General features: G+C 36.2%; 1 pseudogene; it reads left to right on the top strand.

Annotated features, from left to right (window-relative positions):
* Nucleotides 1–5,405: 5,405 nt before the first annotated feature.
* On the top strand, nt 5,406–7,196 carry LOC145780628 (general transcription factor II-I repeat domain-containing protein 2 pseudogene; annotated as a pseudogene).
* The last annotated feature ends 10,360 nt before the right edge of the window (nt 7,197–17,556 follow it).

Here is a 17,556-nt window from a genome sequence, read left to right as displayed (position 1 = left end):
GCAATGCAGGATAAAGATAAACAAACAAACAAACAAACACTTTAGGATATATGGCATACACACATGGAACTATAGCTGCATTTAGAACTATTGTAAAAGAAGCATGTTTCATCTCCTCCAGTAAATGCATGAAAAAACAATATACTCAAGCAGACAGCCTCTCCTAAATGATTGTACGCTGCACCTAAATGATTAAATTGTAAACGTACAGTAGCCTACACCGCAATCATTGTATCACGAGGCAATGCTACAGTGAGTGTGTCGCAGATAATAATTAATATATAGCTTAAATATGCTTTAAAAAAACAAAAAAAAACATTTATTTCAATTTTTCTTTCGACTTCCAGTTATACCAACATTTTGAATAAGTCTATCGCATATATCAGGGCTACTCAACTGGCGGACCGCGGTCCGAATCCGGACCTTCTGGGTGTTGATGGTGGACCTTAAGCTTTTCGAAAAAATAACCTCATTGCCACGTTTCAGGGCTTCTTTAAACAAATTTTTAGTGGGAGGAAGCATTCTTTACTGTGATTATCCCAGTTGCTGGGGGGCTTCGCCCCCCAAACTCCCCAACACTTTCTCAGAAATCGAAGTCGAGTTACATTTTGCCTAAAAAAGTGGTTTGGTATAGATAATGTAACTTTCCTGGTTACTTGTGAAATAACCTATTCACTGGACCGCTAAAAATACTCAACTTGTCAAACTGGAGCTTTGTTAACATTAGTTGAGTAACCCTGGACTATATTTTTTTCATTAAATTTTGAATGCACTCATTAAAAGAAGCACAGATATTACAATTGTTTAATCTGGTATATAATGAAACATGCAAAATTACGTTTTTTATCAATGAAACAAACGTTGCCAGACTGATGAAATATCACTGAATCCATCGCAAAATGCGTTGCTCCTCAGAGCTTTACAAAGCAGACAGTAGGCCTATCAATGCTGCCGTATAGAGGCGCAACTGAGTGTATTATTACCCGAATCCCTTCCATTGCTCAGTGCCAAGCAGGAATAAGATTCAGTACCTTTTTTGAAAAGTCTTTGGTATGACGCGACAGGGTATAGAATTCATGCCTGCCGATTCAGAGGCGGACGCACTAACCGGAAAGCCACCGAACAGATATAAACTAGGCAATACAGTAGAACCATGCATGACCGACTTCCGTGATCCATGATAGAACTTACAAACCCGCATAATCCAACGAGTTTATGATACTTTATTTGTATATGTTCCCAACCATAAGGACATATTGAAAAACCTAAAAAAACATATACAGGTTGTCTTATAATCTAGCGTGAAATCATATTCACAGTTAGCAATTGTTTAGGTCAACGAAGTGATATAATTGTGAACTTTTCCCAATTGCACGTTAAAACAGTACCAGTGCCCTGATTTTGTTTAAACTATTGACTATCAGGATGGTTATGCGATCTTGCAGTTTTTTGTTGTTACTCGTGACCAACGTTTCAATTGTGACCCTGACTTCAACCCTGTACATCTTGAGATCGTACTAACGTATATCCTGGAACATGTTAACTAGATCAAGTACTATAGTATCTTCTGTTTGTTGGTTATCAATTGGCAAGGTACAAGTTTATCGACCTTTGTTAGAAAAAGGAATCTTACAATTGGATAACATTGAAGATTTGAAGAAACCGACTCTGAGTACATGAACATTATCGTTTCAACAATTCTAAAAATTTATTTGGCATCTGATATAGAACAAACGACAGAAGTAACGATAAGAATAAAGTGGAAGCCGTTAAACTTAACTTATCTTATTATCGCACATAAAGTATAGCGTGACTTTTTTGTAAAGTTTTTATTGTTTTCTTGGTCTAACTCTAATCCGTTGCAATAGCCTATTGTACATTGCATCATGTTGTCTCACTCTCTCTCGAATAGCAACAAAAATAACCCACTCACGTTTTCACAGCACTTCCATGAAATCAATAAGCAGGTTACATTGGTGGAGTGTCTTGCTTAAACAGATTTGACAGATAAAAATTTTACTGTGTAGCAGAAAGTGTTATTTTTGATCTATTGCGTATTTACCACATTTAAACAATTTCAATATTATACCAAATTAGTTTATTGATGTATTTACTCTGTTTTGATAAAGTGCAATGGGTGTGTGTGAAGCAGTGGTGTGTTGGGTGTGTGTATGAGTAAAGTGTGTATGAAGCAAGCTTAGTTAAGTTTTGTAATATTGTGCACAACCATTTGAAAGGTCTGAAATGTGATACAAATAGCATTACCTATACCATTGCATTTCAGAGTGATGAACATTCGTGACATCGTAAAAAAACGGAAAGAATTGTCGTGAAGACAATATCCGGTGCCTTATCATAGGAACCGTGCTTTACGTCAAACTGCAATGAAAGGGTTAAATACTGTTTTGTGTTCATCGTATCGTACATATTTAGAGAAACATTATATCGTATATTTATATTAATTATCTTTTAATTCAGAAAATGTCTGTTGTTGAATATCCAAATTTTTTTTTATAAGTTCAGCTTTTATAATTTCATTGTCTAAGAATTACATAATCTATTCCATTGTTTCAAATCCAAAACCGATTATTATATTTTTTTTTGAGTTTTAAATCAGAGACCTGCAAAGCAAAAGAAACGTGTAAATCAAAAGAAGTACAAGAAGAAATTTTAATACTTTAAATTAACGAGGCTTCTATTTCGATTTGCAGTGAAGATACTTCTCAGATGTGATCAAATCTAGAAGACTATTATTGTAAAAACTACCAAAACTACCATGAAACACTTTCAAATCTTGAAATATGCTTTCAATCTAAATGCAGTGCAAAAGCAAAATTTAGTATTCTTTTAATGAAACTGCGTGAAAATACCAAACTGACAATCACTGTTTTAAAAGAGAATTAAATTTTTATCCAGTGTTAAACTGTCGGTCTGGCGAAAAAAATAGCGATGGATATGTTTTATTTAATTTGGAATTAGAACTATAAACGCTAAAAATTTTTGATGTAACGTTGTTAAAAAACATTCAAAAAAATCGACAATATCTGATTGAATAAAATAAGTGACAAACATCACTTTTATGTCAACGATCATAGGCCAGCAGTGCTTTTCAAACAGTGAAATGGTACGCACTTGTGCGGATGAAAAAAATCGTAATGCGGATGACAAGCGTGGTGCAGAAGAAGCGGATGGAAATTCTGCCAGGTTTTTACTTTTGCTTATGCGCAATAGTTCAAATGAGCCTAATAATGTATTGTTAGCTATGTCCGTGCGTCATTGATGTCCACTTTCAAGTACACACCTCGAGAGCCAAACCAGCGCTATCGTTACTTTTTCTAACCGCCGGCGGTTTTTTGTGAACAAAGTCGTGCGCAAAATCTAGATGATATTGACATATTCGGTATACTTAATGTGCTCACCACTCTACAAAGATATGGAATTGATATATTCAAAGCCGATATTCAAAATCCCATAAGCCAAGCAAAAATTTCAAAATTGGTAAAAAAATTTTGCAGATACAACCTGAGCAGTTGGAGACGCTCCAGACCTTCATCCCTACATAAATGTTGTAGAACAAATTCTGAAGCAGTCTACCATCAAGAGAGCGAGTTCTCATTTCTACATTTTTCTTGATAGTTTTGATGCTTAACTTTCAAGCGCAGTCATCAGAATAAGAATCAAAGCTTTAAATTTTGAACCTTTTTGACAAGCACTACTCTCCGAGACCTTTGGGTAACATTCTTGTAGGGATACTGAAGAAAAAACCTGATTCGACAATTATACACGTTCTTTGTGTTTAACATGCTACCATAAAATGATTTTCAATAAAATTTTGCCTCATTGCAGTCTGATCAGCATTCCGAGCGTGCTTTTGTCAGAGCTTTCAAAACGGGAATGGGCGTGAGCAGCGAAGCGTGCGACTGGACAGTGGACAGTCTACATCACTATGGACGAGCAATCAGCTGATCGAGCAATAGTTGTTACTGCGGGCGATTTAACTGTAGGCTATGTATGTATGTACATCAAAACATCAGATTTCAACATCAAAACATCAGACAGTTTGCAACATCAGATCTGATGTTAAAACATCAGATGTGGTAACTTGCCTTTTGTTATTACTGTCGATAGTGACGTCTTCTCAAGCAGTGTTTCTACTTTTTGGTCATTTTGAAAAAATTAAAATAAATGAAACATTGGACTTTGGGCCTTGCCAGTGCCATGGAAAACAATTTTTTTTCGGTAATTTTTTTTTGAAATGTATTCTTGAATGTTTGGTTTACGCATTCTAATGCTTAATACTCGTTTGAAAATTTCATTTAGTATGCCTTTAGAAACAATCTGGCGATCCAAGCACTTGAAATTTTTGTGCAAAATCCCACTCCATAAGCTATTTGGCTAAATGGGGTTTAGTAGACAGTTGATATTAAAACTAAAAAAAAGATTTGACTTCTTTGAGACACTTGATGCAGGGTGCTTTATAGAAAGAATTTGTGTCTAACTGGTCTGAAATTTCCATAAATATTCAGCAGCAAACGAGTCATTAATATTAGCCTGCTTGGATATTTGAATGAAACATTTGAATTTTTTTTATACACACTAATTTTCTTTGTTGTTTTTTAAACAAAGCCTCTCTCACGTTTCTTGAAGTGCCCTAGGCCTACCTGCTTAGAGTAGCGGGGAGTGAAGTGAATGAGAGTCGAATTTAGATCAATCCGTGGTATGTGCTTTTGATTTCCAAATCAGCTTAGGTGCATTTGTTTCTCCTTCTTGGGTTTAAGGCCGCAGCAGGTCACATTGTTATATCCAGGCGCAGCACTCAAAGGATTTCGTGTTTATCGAGCGTTGTCAAGTCCACATGTCTATCATGAGGTTGGTATAGCCCAGACATGGGCAAACTACGGCCCGCGGGCCAAATCCGGCCCGCCGGCTCTTGTATTCTGGCCCGCCGGATGTTATCGACATGTTGCAAGTTTTATTATTGTGAAGTTTCAATAGGAGGATTAGATACCTCTTGTCTCTAAATAGCGATACAATGTAGAATGTAGAGCATTATGATGTCACAGGTACATTTGTGCGTCGCTTGACGCAACAGTGCTTTCTGCTTTTAACCAGTAATGTCTCGTTCTGTTGCTCAACACAACAAACAGTTTACCAGCCTCATTTTAATGAGGCTGGTAAACTGTTTGTTGTGTTGAGCAACAGAACGAGACTATAGATAAGAGACAGTCAACCGCTTCAAGTGGACAGTTTGCTGGGAGGTTCACTAAAAACAGAAAGTTTTATTAGTCAATTTAACCAGTAATGTACCATATTTCTTAGTTTAGTGTTTTTATCAACAGTTTCGTCAGTGTGGAATGCTAAGCGAAATAGACATTGCTAAGTTGTTAATAAATTATATTGTTAAAATGAGTGCAGCGAAGAAGCGTAAAGTCGATAGTGAGCGCAGAGTGTTCAAAAAGGAGTGGACGACGAAATACTTTTTTACCGAAGTGGGATCAACTGCGGTATGCCTTATTTGCCAAAAAAACGTTGCTGTTTTGAAAGAATACAACATCCGCCGCCATTTTGACACCAATCATGCAAACCATCATAGCAGCCTGTCAACTCAGCAAAGAAAGGACGTTTCTCAGAGATTAGTGGCAAATTTTCGGATTCAGCAAAGCACTCTTTTTCAGCAGAGTGCAGTTTCTGAGTCAATCACCAAGGCAAGTTTTTTACTGGCTTTCAAAATAGCACAAGCAAGCAAACCATTTTCCGATGGAGAATTTATCAAGCAGTGCATGGTAGAGACAGCAAGTCTCTTGTGTCCAGATGCAAAAAGCAAATATGAACAAATCAGTTTATCACGCAGAACTGTAACTCGCCGTATAGAACAAATTGATGAGCACTTAGCTAACGAGTTGAAAGGAAAAGCAGATTCTTTTGTATTTTATTCGTTAGCGCTGGACGAAAGTAATGACGTAAGAGACACGGCACAGCTTTTGATTTTCGTCAGAGGAATTAATGACAAGTTTGAGATAATAGAAGAACTTTTAGCAATGGAGTCGTTAAAAGGGACTACTCGAGGAGAGGACCTTTTTCTTAAAGTCACTAGTGTGATCGACAGGTTTAAATTACCATGGAACAAACTTACGAATGTCACCACTGATGGATCACCAAATTTGACAGGAAAAAATGTTGGACTGCTAAAAAGACTTCAAGATAAGATGAATGAGGAAAATGCTGGGGTGGATATAACTTTTTTGCACTGCATTATCCATCAGGAAGCCCTGTGTAAATCTGTACTGCAGCTCAATCATGTAGTGAAGGCAGTAGTAAAACTGATCAACTACATAAAAGGGAGAGGACTTCACCATCGCCAATTTATCAAGTTTCTTGAGGAAATTGATTCTGATCACCAGGACTTGCTTTATCATTCTCATGTGCGCTGGTTAAGCTTGGGTAAAGCATGTAAACGAGTCTGGAACCTTAAAGAGGCAATTACCTCATTTTTGAAGTCAATCGGGAAAGCTGATGAATTTCCTGAGCTGGAGGACAGAGATTGGCTCTGTGATTTTGCTTTTTCTGTCGATATATTAACACATATGAATGAGCTGAATGCAAAGCTGCAAGGGAAAGAACTCTTCGCTCACGATATGTACACAAGCGTTACGGCTTTCAAATCAAAATTGGCTTTATTCTCAGCACAAATGTCCAACAATTCTTTTGTTCATTTCCCCACATTACTGACGATGAAAGAAGCCCCTAAACATGCAAATAAATACAGCAAATCACTAAATGATTTGCACCACGAATTTTGCCGTAGATTTCTTGATTTCGAAAAACTCCAAAAACCATTTCAGATTATTTCGGCTCCACTTTCACAAGTCGCTGCAACAGCACCACAAGAACTGCAGTTGGAATTGATCGATCTTCAGAGTGACTACGTTTTAAAGGAGAAATTCGAAGCCCTGAAGCTAAATGAGTTTTACGCATCGCTAAGCAACACCAGATTTCCAGAAATTCGAAAGGTGGCACAAAAAATGCTGGTATTGTTTGGTTCCACATATATTTGTGAACAGACGTTCAGCTTGATGAATTTTAACAAATCTAGCCACAGGTCTCAGCTGAGTGATGCGCACCTCAAATCTATCCTGACTATCGCCACAACCAAAATGATGCCAAATTTCGATGCTTTGGCAAAAAATAAAGCTTGACAATCCTGTCAGACGTCGTATTTAAATTCGATTTTGTTTTTTGGTTGTATTTTTCAGTTATTTGTTAATTTAATCTTCCGTTTTTTTTGTCCCTTTGTTATTCGTGTGACAAACTATATGTAAGTGGCGGCTCGATCACTTGGCCCGCCAGTCTAAGAACAAAATAATTTTGGCCCCTAATTCAAAAAGTGTGCCCACCCCTGGTATAGCCTATATAGAAAAATGAACGATTTTGTACCTCTAGTCCAATTTTGATGTTGATAATGTTATGGCAGAATATAGATTAGTATTTTGAAAGGTGTGTATTATTTATCACTTTGGCAAATCTGACAGTATACCTTGTGCCCTTTTTTTACAAATACAGCACTGATCCTGGGGTTGGTGTACGGGACATTATTGTGGTATGAAGTCTGAAAATCTGAGCCGCATACACAAGAAGGTGAGTCGGCGAGGCTGCATAGCTTTATTTAACAAATCCTTTATCTTTTTCCCACAAATAAGGAAAACAAATAACTGCAAACTAACTTCGATTGATTTGTGCGGATAAGATTTTTATGAATTGAAAAAGTGCGTACCTTGTTTTTAAAGGTTGAAAAGCACTAAGCTGCTGTATGGTCAAATCATCAAGAACAAGAATTTCAAACAATTTCAAAGTTGAACGGTAAATAGGCTACTCGGAAGCAATAGAGATAGGAATGATAAATTTTTGTTTTTGAATTTGCATCTATTGCCACAACATGCAGTCCAGTACACTGGGAATCCTAAATGCAACACAATGGTTGATATACAACAGGAAAGAGGCGTGCTATAGAAAATTATTCAAAAAAAAAAACGATAAAAAATAAACACACTAAAACATAGCCTACTGGGCTAAACAAAAATATACTTAATTTTTTTTCGCCTTCGGTTAATTGGTTGACGAAAAGGGATTACAAAAATGGATAAGGTGTATATTGACGAAAAAGAATGTAGCGAGCAACTTCTTTTATTTGCTGCAATAGTAGCATATTCATTGTTGTATGTTTTTACATTGTTGTTTAACTTGATTACTTTGCTCTCGTGACCAACGAGACGTTATTGATGAGTTCGTTTCCTGTTTATCACAAACACTTGGTATTTTTGCAAATAACGCTGGCGAAAATAACTGCAGAAAACGGAAACATTAAAATGACAACTGCGTTTGCAGTTTTCTTAATAAAGTTAAAATGGGATGGGCTAATTTGACAGTACATCAAATGCATCCAAGAAGACTACATCGTACGAAATAGCTAAAGAGAATTTTCTTTGTCGCGGTTATGTTTGGCAACACATGTTTATGATTTACCAAAAAAAAACATTCGAGTTTTTCTGAAAGTTTGATGTACTAACTTATGTCATGCAATAACAAGCAATTTTTGAAATGGTAGATAGGCTAAAATTAAAGTTTTTCCAAATCAACTTTCAACATCTTGTTAACAGCTTTAATGACGTATCATCGATCCATGCCAAGATCGAGCATATTTTTATACCATTATATGAGTAGGCTATATGCATTTTTTTGTAATATCAGAAGATAATTAAACTGTCAATCATTTTCAATTTGAAAGATTGATAGTTAATCTTAGCCATAAATAAAGCGCTAATGATTTACGAAACTGCACAAATGACCTCATTTGATCAGACGCAGAACAAAATTGCCACTTTTGTAAAATGATTAATGTATATGCATTGAAAATACCTTAAATATCTTACGGATTACTGAAAGTACTGCCAATTGAAATAAATATTGTCAAAAACAAGTTTTGAATTAACTTTCAGATGCAGAATATTGCAAATAAATGAACCCAGTTAAGCCACGTGTAAGTTTCAAATTGTAATACAAATTAAAAAAAAACTTTTTACAAATTGTTTCTCGGAAACTTTCTTCTCGCTATTTTGAGATATCTAGATATTTCATTCAATTTCTTCATCAACGGGCCATTTTTGAGCGACGTAAGTCAGGAAGCCCAACGTAAAGAAAGTATGGTGCTTTGTTTTGTCATTCCACAGCAGCTATGATTAGGCTAATAGCGATCTTTTGGTTTTGTACAATAATTATGATGCTCGCACATTACAACTCTGAATTACTTTCATTGCTACACAAAAGTACATCATTCCGTATCATTTTCTAAGTATTAAACTTTTAGTACGATTTGTCTACTGGCTGGGGTTGTTTGAATTTTTTTTATCGCAATAAAAGAAATGAAATTCTCCAAGAAAGGTAACACTTGTCTACAAAAAAAGATTTTATCTTCTGCGGTTTGGACTTTCAAAACTGATTTAGGGTAATTTTGGGGTACTGAATTCGAATCAGAACTCATACTTTTACTGTCACATCAGGTTTTTTAGATGTGATGACAAAAATCTCGAAGTCAAAATTGTAGTTTGTGGGTGTATTTCATCTCTTTATACACCTAATAGTGGCCTGGGTTTCTGGATATAGCTGTGTATGTGTAATAAACGAAATTTTAAATCTTGCACTTTTGACAAAAGTTACAGTTTATTTTTATCATATCTCAAAAACCTGTCATGATAGAAAAAAAATCCAAAATTGGATTCGGATTCAGCACTCAAAGTTACTCTAAATCAGTGTTCAAAGTTCATACCGGAAAATCGTGTAGACTAGTGATCAGGCGCGGATGTAGGAGTTTTTTTTTGGGGGGAGCAAAAAATTTGAAATGAATTAAAAAGAAAGATAAAGATAAAACAGATATGAACAATCAGTGGCGTGACCAGAAACTTGGTGGGTTTTGACGGCCGGCAGGCGAAGCCTGACGGCGTGTTCGCCAAAGGCGACACCCAGCGGCGGGGGGTCTGGGGCGCCTCCCCCAGAAAATTTGAAAAATTACTTTGACTTAGGTGCATTCTGAGAGCATTTTCAACAAAAATATGGGTATAAATATTCCTGTAAAATGGTGCTGTCCGGTGGCATAGCAAAAGGATAAAATCATGTTTTCTTCGGCATTTTTTCGGTAGTAAAGCTAAGTCTCTATGTTTTCTTATTGCTCATTCCTGGCTGAGATGTTTGAATGTTTGGTATAGGCAAAACTCGCTCTTTTAATGCAATTTTGTTTAAAATTAGGCAAACTTTGTTTTAGAGACATAGAGACTGAAAGCATCATTCTCAATATCGTGACGTCACACGCATGTCAAGGGGGGTTGTAGCCTCCAACCCCCCTCCCCCCCTTTGGCTACGCCACTGTGAACAATGATACTACGACATATACGATATGCTATAAAATAGACATTAAAACAGCCATGTTCATCAATAAATTTTGCTGGAATAAAAATTGCTAAGCATGCAAAATAAACTCGAAATCTGATTTAAAGCTCTGTATGCAGTGTCCAACTGTCCATGACCAATTGGATTATTTGTATGTTTGCAGACATATAGTCTACGGTAATTGATTGAAATTATGATGAAGATTAAAAACTATAAAACAATTCAGGTTTCAGATTGTTTCAACTGACGTCATTTGGCTCAGCGTTGGTTTCAGCTGAGCCAGCTCCAACAAATGTTGCTATTAAAATGTATAATCGATGGATAATTTCAACCTTAATAATAACAAAAAATAATCCCCCCCCCCCCCTCCGGGATAAGTTAAGTCCGCTGTGGGACTAATATCAGCTGTTTAGAAGCATATCAAACCATTCAACAATTTCTCACAAAATTTCGGGGGGGGGGCCCTTTGGCCCCCCTATAGATCCGCGCCTGCTAGTGATGATCCAAGACAAAATTAAAGCAAACAAACAAAAAATGTCATAAAATGTTGCAGCAAACCGGTTTGAAACGTTTTTGTTCTTTCTCTTCTAAGCCTAAATAATTGGAAATTCTTCAGTTTGGAAAAATTCTCAAGGCCAGCAGTTCAGACAGTATTGTGTTTTTCGTTTTGGGAGATTCTCGTGCCTATCATCTTTATTTCTAGTTGACAATCAAATAAAATTGCTTTTTATTTTGAAACAAAGCTTGTCAAAATTCTACTCCAAAAGCGCAATTTCAAACAATGCCAATAACAAAGTTTCTAGCAAAAACATTTTTGTTGAGGATGACTACAGGTTCAAAGATCAGACAATGCAACAGTTGATATCCCCAGAGTAGTGGTTTTCAACCATTTTTATACCCCGACCCCCTCAGAGCAATCATGTGGGGTTGCAACACCACATAAAAATATTCAATAAAACCATATTTAATGCAAAATTTAATAAAATTTGATTCACACCGACATCCAGTCTACTGTACATATTGTTTCGGTGTTGTAATGTAAACTTCTGAAATCAAAAACGTCTTTTTACGATGTTATTTCTGCTTTTAATACATTTCCTTCGATAATTTCCATTTCATATCAAGCTTGGCTAAATTCTAGGAGAAAAAATAATAAATCAAAACTACATTTTCACATTTTCACCTGTCGTAGGCTACCGTACTTATAGCAGTTTTAGATTTATTGAAATCGGTTTCTGCGTAACGGTTGGTGTGGCATCTTTTAAGCTTGTCAATGCGTGAAACTGTTGTTGAAGGAAACTAACAAACAAAGTAGGCCTGCACATTGAAATTTTTCAAGGCCATTGCAAACGACGCTGACAAAAATCAATAGTATATGCTATATTCCAAATAACTTTGCTTTTTTGCTATAGCGTGGCTGCTGCTTAAATTTGTCTGCATAAAGCAACGTAGCCTACAAAAATGAGATGAAAAAAATAGAAAGCTTTGTTATTGTTAAAGCTTTTGCAACATCTGAAAGCTTAAACAATAGAGCAACCCCAGGTACAGGAAATGGTCAATTACCAAAAAACACAATTAAAGAATTAAAAAAGATACAATGGATTTTTAGGCGTCTTGCGACCCCACGGGATCACGACGTCCATGTTGAAAACCACTGCCTTAGAGTTTTATACAGTTTTTTTGATGAAACTTCGAAAATCTGTTTGAGTTGTTTTCCCTCTTTTTTCGTTTAAAGCACATTTCTCTTCATAGCTCTATTAGCACTTGAATACAGTAAGTTAATTTAATAGCAAGTTTAGTAAGCATTATGTTTAATCCAAATATTGCATTATTTTCCAAGTTGTTAACAAGCATAGCTTATAAGTCTAGCCCTTTCATCCTATGTTAAAACACTATTGCCTACTCCTACCGGTTAGGTTAACGAAATATAATTAAACGAGCGATAAATATTTGAAAAAAAGGACAAAAAGATTTTGTTTTGTCATGGCAAGCAACTAAATGCCCCCTCCCCTGTATCAACTACTGATAAAATAATAGAGCTATACAGCCAGTGTTGATGTCTCTTGTCGCACTCAGGCTTGGTCAGGTGACTGAAGATTTAAACTATTTATATAAAAACTGAACTGGGAAATAGTGAAACCAAGTTTCGTATGTCCCTCTTCAGCCATGTCATTAGTCCTCAGGTATTCTTCTTAAGACACCGCCGTGTGCTTTTGAGAGAGAGTAGCTCAATTGGTTAGCGCGTCACTTCTGGAACAAAGAAGCTTCAAGATCAAGCGGCGCTGGTTCGACTCTCGGGGTGTGCGCTTGAGCAACGCACGTTAAAGAATGCTCTCCATTCAGCGGCATCTAATGGATGGAATAGTTCCCCGGCAACAAGACTTCAACAATCGGAAACTTCACTCTGTCAATCTCGGTGACCGGGCCTGCGTCAGTGATTCAAAGCCTCTACAAGTATGCGAAACTGCCAGGATTAAGCTCTGCAAGAAGCTTTCCCAGTCCGAGGATAAAGATTCAATCAATCAATCAGAGTTGTATCAGGAATGTCACCACTCGGCCATGTTGCGTTTGAGATGATCCTTTGGGTTTGCACTGACGTAGGGATTTATTTATCGTTACTACGGTGTATAATCTCCATCGATAGTAATAATCACTAAATAGGTTTTTGATTGCATGATTTACATTTTAGGCCAGTTTTGCCAATAAGACGCTACTGTTCTTTGGATTTTGGTGCTTTTAAAATACATTGTTTCGCTTATACCTGTTTTGCGTTTGCTCTTTAAACAAGACTGAACTATTTTTCAACTCTTCCTACTTGTCAACGTTACAGACATATGTCGCTTTTAAAAACAGCAATAGTATTGTAAAGACGTAGTGTCAGCACGTTTAGAGACAGCAGCGACTACATAATATGAGGTCTTGTAAGGACATATGACGTTTTCAAACAATCATGTCACCGGTTTTGTAGTGTGTCTATACATGAATGGGCAAGACTTGCAGGTAAATAAATGACTGCGTAACATTACAGAGCGACACGTTTGGCATTTGCATGCTTGGAAGCAATCGTGGAAACAGTTTCAAGAATGAATGCCAATTTAGAGATACTTGTTTGGCAGTATTATAAAAGCGATCAGCGATAAGGTTATGAAGAAATGAAAAAATTATTTATTATAAAACGAAAAAAAAATTTTCACATAAACAAGAAAAAAACTGAAAAAGGCAGCTTTAAAACATCCAGAATTAACTAATTTAGCAAGAAAGGGGCAAGATGGAAGTATTAGGCGTAATGCAATGCTGGTATCCTACTGAAACAGCAAATTCGAAAATTATGCTGACGAGACCAATAAATTTTAAGAAATTATACCCAGCTTTTTTTCATTTCCCAGTAGACTGCTAACCTATTTGCATAAGCTACGCTTCCTCAGTGATGATAGCGATGGTCATGAAGACAAATTGAATTTAAAATCATTTGAATATTTATCAGCAAAACTGCACGAGGAAGACGAAAGTTAAACTTAACAGTTTTTCATCAATATGTTTCTCGGCAGCCGATTTGTAGCAAGAATTGACAGCGATAGACACGTGTTTCGCCCATGAGGCTGGGCTCATTAGTATCGCACCGTATTCTGCCACAAATTTATTCGACCACCGCTTTACCAGTCAGTTTAACTCTTATCTTTGTGGAAACAAAGAAAGAGCCAACAAAACCAGCAGGCGCCAGGGCAGAGGACATGTGAAGAGAGGGGCGTTCTTCCCGGCTATCAGCACAAGGCTGAGCACTCGCTAGTACAGCGAGCAGCTGCGATTCGCTAACCATAACGGTGTAGCTTCCACGCAAGCCATTCCCTCTCTTCACAAGTTTTTCATCAATTAGGTTTGAGAAAAAGTATTGGGTCCAATTCCCTTGAGAATACAAAACAATAATATTGTCTCATTATTTAGTATCCTTTAGCTTAGTATATTTTACATACAGTAAAGTGTTAGTTATTTTTTCATCGCTGCGTTAAGATTAGAGAAGATGCAATAATAGTCTGATGCAAAAAAAATGAAGCTGATGTAGCAGTTCGGAACAGCATTAAATCTATGAATTTTTTGGGGGTACCACACTTTCAAGAAACTGGAGCAAGCAATAATAAGAAAAAACTCAGACAGCAAATCGATCGTTTTTTACGTTGGTTTAACGTCTGCAGACGTTGAATGAAGACAACATAAAGGTTAAGATCAGTTTCTGATTCAGAACCTTCGCCGCTTTAGATTTCGTTTTAACATAAGTTGAGAAATGAATAAATCACGCCAGTGAATGTCGGCCCTTGTCGGGCAAGTTGTTTTCCTGCTGTCGGTCGTCGTAGTTAGTCGCAAGATGCAATCTCTTTTGCATATTGGTTGCCTGTGGTATTGCCAACTTTGTTGTTAAAATTTTTAGAAGTCGTTTTCGTGTAAAAAAATTAGGCGTAGATGCCTGATTACTGTAGGTTTTTGTATTTAACCCTTTATCCTGTGACGTATTTTGGCCAGTTGACTTGCGGACGGGGGGGTCGGTTCGACACTATCACTTTGAGCTCGTGTAACTCAAAAACTACGCAAGATAGATCAATCAAATTTTCACATGGTGTAGATAATTTATCTGACAAAATAACATCGAAACTCTTTTGCAATTTGTTCAACAGGGCAACTTGAAAAATCAAATAATTTGATGGTTGGTCATATTTTTTTATTTGACTTGAGAAATTGCTTCTTAATTAACTTATAATTGAGTGTGACGGGTTAATTCCATTGTGTAGATTTTAATCTCTTACGCGGAGACGTCGTCCACGCTTCAATGAAATCGTAATTGGCGTCCGACTCGCGTTTGCTTGTTGTTTTGCCGGAGGCATTGCAAAAAAAATTTGCTTTTTTTCAACATTTGCAGAGAATGAGACATAATCATCGCAAAAAACTATTTCAAGTTCTTTTTGAGCCACATGTTTATAGTCTACACTTTTTCAAACGTACTGTCATTACTTGATATTGGAACTAAATCAAGCAAATTTTTTTTCACATTCACACTGTCGAATTTGGTTATGTATGATCAAGAAACACTTTGCATTTCACAGCACATCTCAGGAAGCTATTTATTCGTTTTTAACATTATTTCAACGTCTAAAGAGGTTGAATCGATGTAAAAAGTGTCTGATTTGCTGTCTGGGTAGCGATTGAATACAGAAAAGTAAGGTAGCCTAATGGTGTCACGTGGTATTTGAACAACAACCTATCCAAAGGTAGTGACTTCCTTCGATAGGAGCTTGTTCCATTTTAGGCCATCATGCACTCCAAAAACAAAGAGCGTCTAAAACTTCTGACTGATAAACTATGTCACGATGCATTCCAAAGTGATATGTTTCAATACTTACCAACAATGATCACTTTGAATAAAACAATTTTGCAAACAGCTGTGACAAAATGTAGTGATAATAATCGTTTAGTCAAATCGTGTTGGTAGGTTATAGAAGAGGTCGTTTGCCAAATGGAACTCCCGTTCTGCGTAACAAACTCAAAGTCGTGACATAACGATACAAAAAATTGAAAAAAAATCTTTTTCAGGCCGAGTGCTATTGTCGTAAAAAAACAAAAAATCACTAAAGTGTTGACTTTTTCCTTGGGCAAAATTGAAGGTTGTTGATATTTTAAAAATGCACGTTTGTGTCAAAATGATTGAAGTGTTTTTTTTTTTCATGTTGTTAACTAGATTTGCAAAATAACGTTTTCTACATTTTTTTTCTAATTTGTTGGACATGCATTTTGTGTCAAGCTATTTATTACGCATGAGAAGATTTCTTTCTGTTCAAATTTTGAAATAGCATTTTAGATGCAGTTTGCGGTTGATGGCGTTACTGCAAAAGCCATCTTTTGTAATTGACACACATTCAAAAACAAAAGACGCATAAACTACTGCTGGCTGATAGACCACGTCACAATACATCATAATGATGTTTTTCCGAACCGAAGACCCAGAAAACCAATTTCGTCGTATATTAGTTTAGACGTCTGCAGACGTTGAACCAATGACAAAAAGTGATTTTCTGATTTGAAACAAAGTGATTGCTGTTTCCAATGTGCAAACATTTTGATAAAAAGTAATCAAGTTTTGGCTACAGCTTTCTGGTCCATTTAGGCTACTCTGGTCGATCGACTCACGTTGCAAATAACTTGTTTTGTGTAAGGTCTTGCTTGTGAAAAAATCGAAGTAAAAACACAAAAATGAAGTAAGCTATATTTACAAAGTGTTATATTCTTGAATGAACCATAGTTTTTAAAAAAAATAGTTTGAACAGGTTTCATCTGATAGAAACTATAATTGATATCATCGCGAAGGAGCAAATAGCTGCGATAATCACTTCAAGCAATTCTTTGAGGTGATTTTCATTATGCAAACCAAGGTGAACCTCAATACACATATTTTTATGCCAAACGATAAAAATCGTTCTTTCTTTTTTTCAAGGGTAAGGAAAACGATCCGTATAAAATATAATTCAATTCAACATATTTTCCTTATTTTGTCAGATATGCATTTTGTGTAACAATGCTTTTGAAAAATTGCTGAGTATGGTATAGCGTTTGAGATGCAGTCAGCGAATACAACTCTATGGTTGATGGCGTTATTACAAAAGCCAATCTTTTGTCAGGGAAATGTATTCGAAAACAAAAAGGCACAAAAGCGCTGACTGATAGATTACGTTACGATACGTTACAAAAACGAGGCATTGATTTCAGATTCTTTCAACCCAACAAACAACTTTGCTCCAAATGACACAAACGTCCAAATTTATGGAGAAAAAGATATAGGCCTACACCGTTTTGTGAAAATAAGTTTTTGTAGACCAACATTTGAATGAAAAGTTTGAAATTATTGAGTTGGTCCTAATAGTGTTTCTGCTGAGATATATCAAAACTTTTCAATCCTCGTATAAAAAAATAATTTTGTAATCTCTCAAGCAACTGCAAAAGTACCATTTAGGTAAAGATTCAGTGATGATACAGTATGCACAATGCTTGTCAAAGCACAATAATTTAGCTGCGTGTGTTTTTCCACAAAAGCCAAGCAGTTTAGATAGTCTGTGTCAAGTTCTTTTCAGTATCCTT

This window comes from Aplidium turbinatum, chromosome 12 (assembly GCF_918807975.1).
Source record: "Aplidium turbinatum chromosome 12, kaAplTurb1.1, whole genome shotgun sequence".
NCBI classification, from domain to species: Eukaryota; Metazoa; Chordata; class Ascidiacea; order Aplousobranchia; family Polyclinidae; genus Aplidium; species Aplidium turbinatum.
The sequence above is the reverse complement of the archived record's forward strand: the minus strand, read 5'-3'. Positions and strand labels throughout refer to the sequence as shown.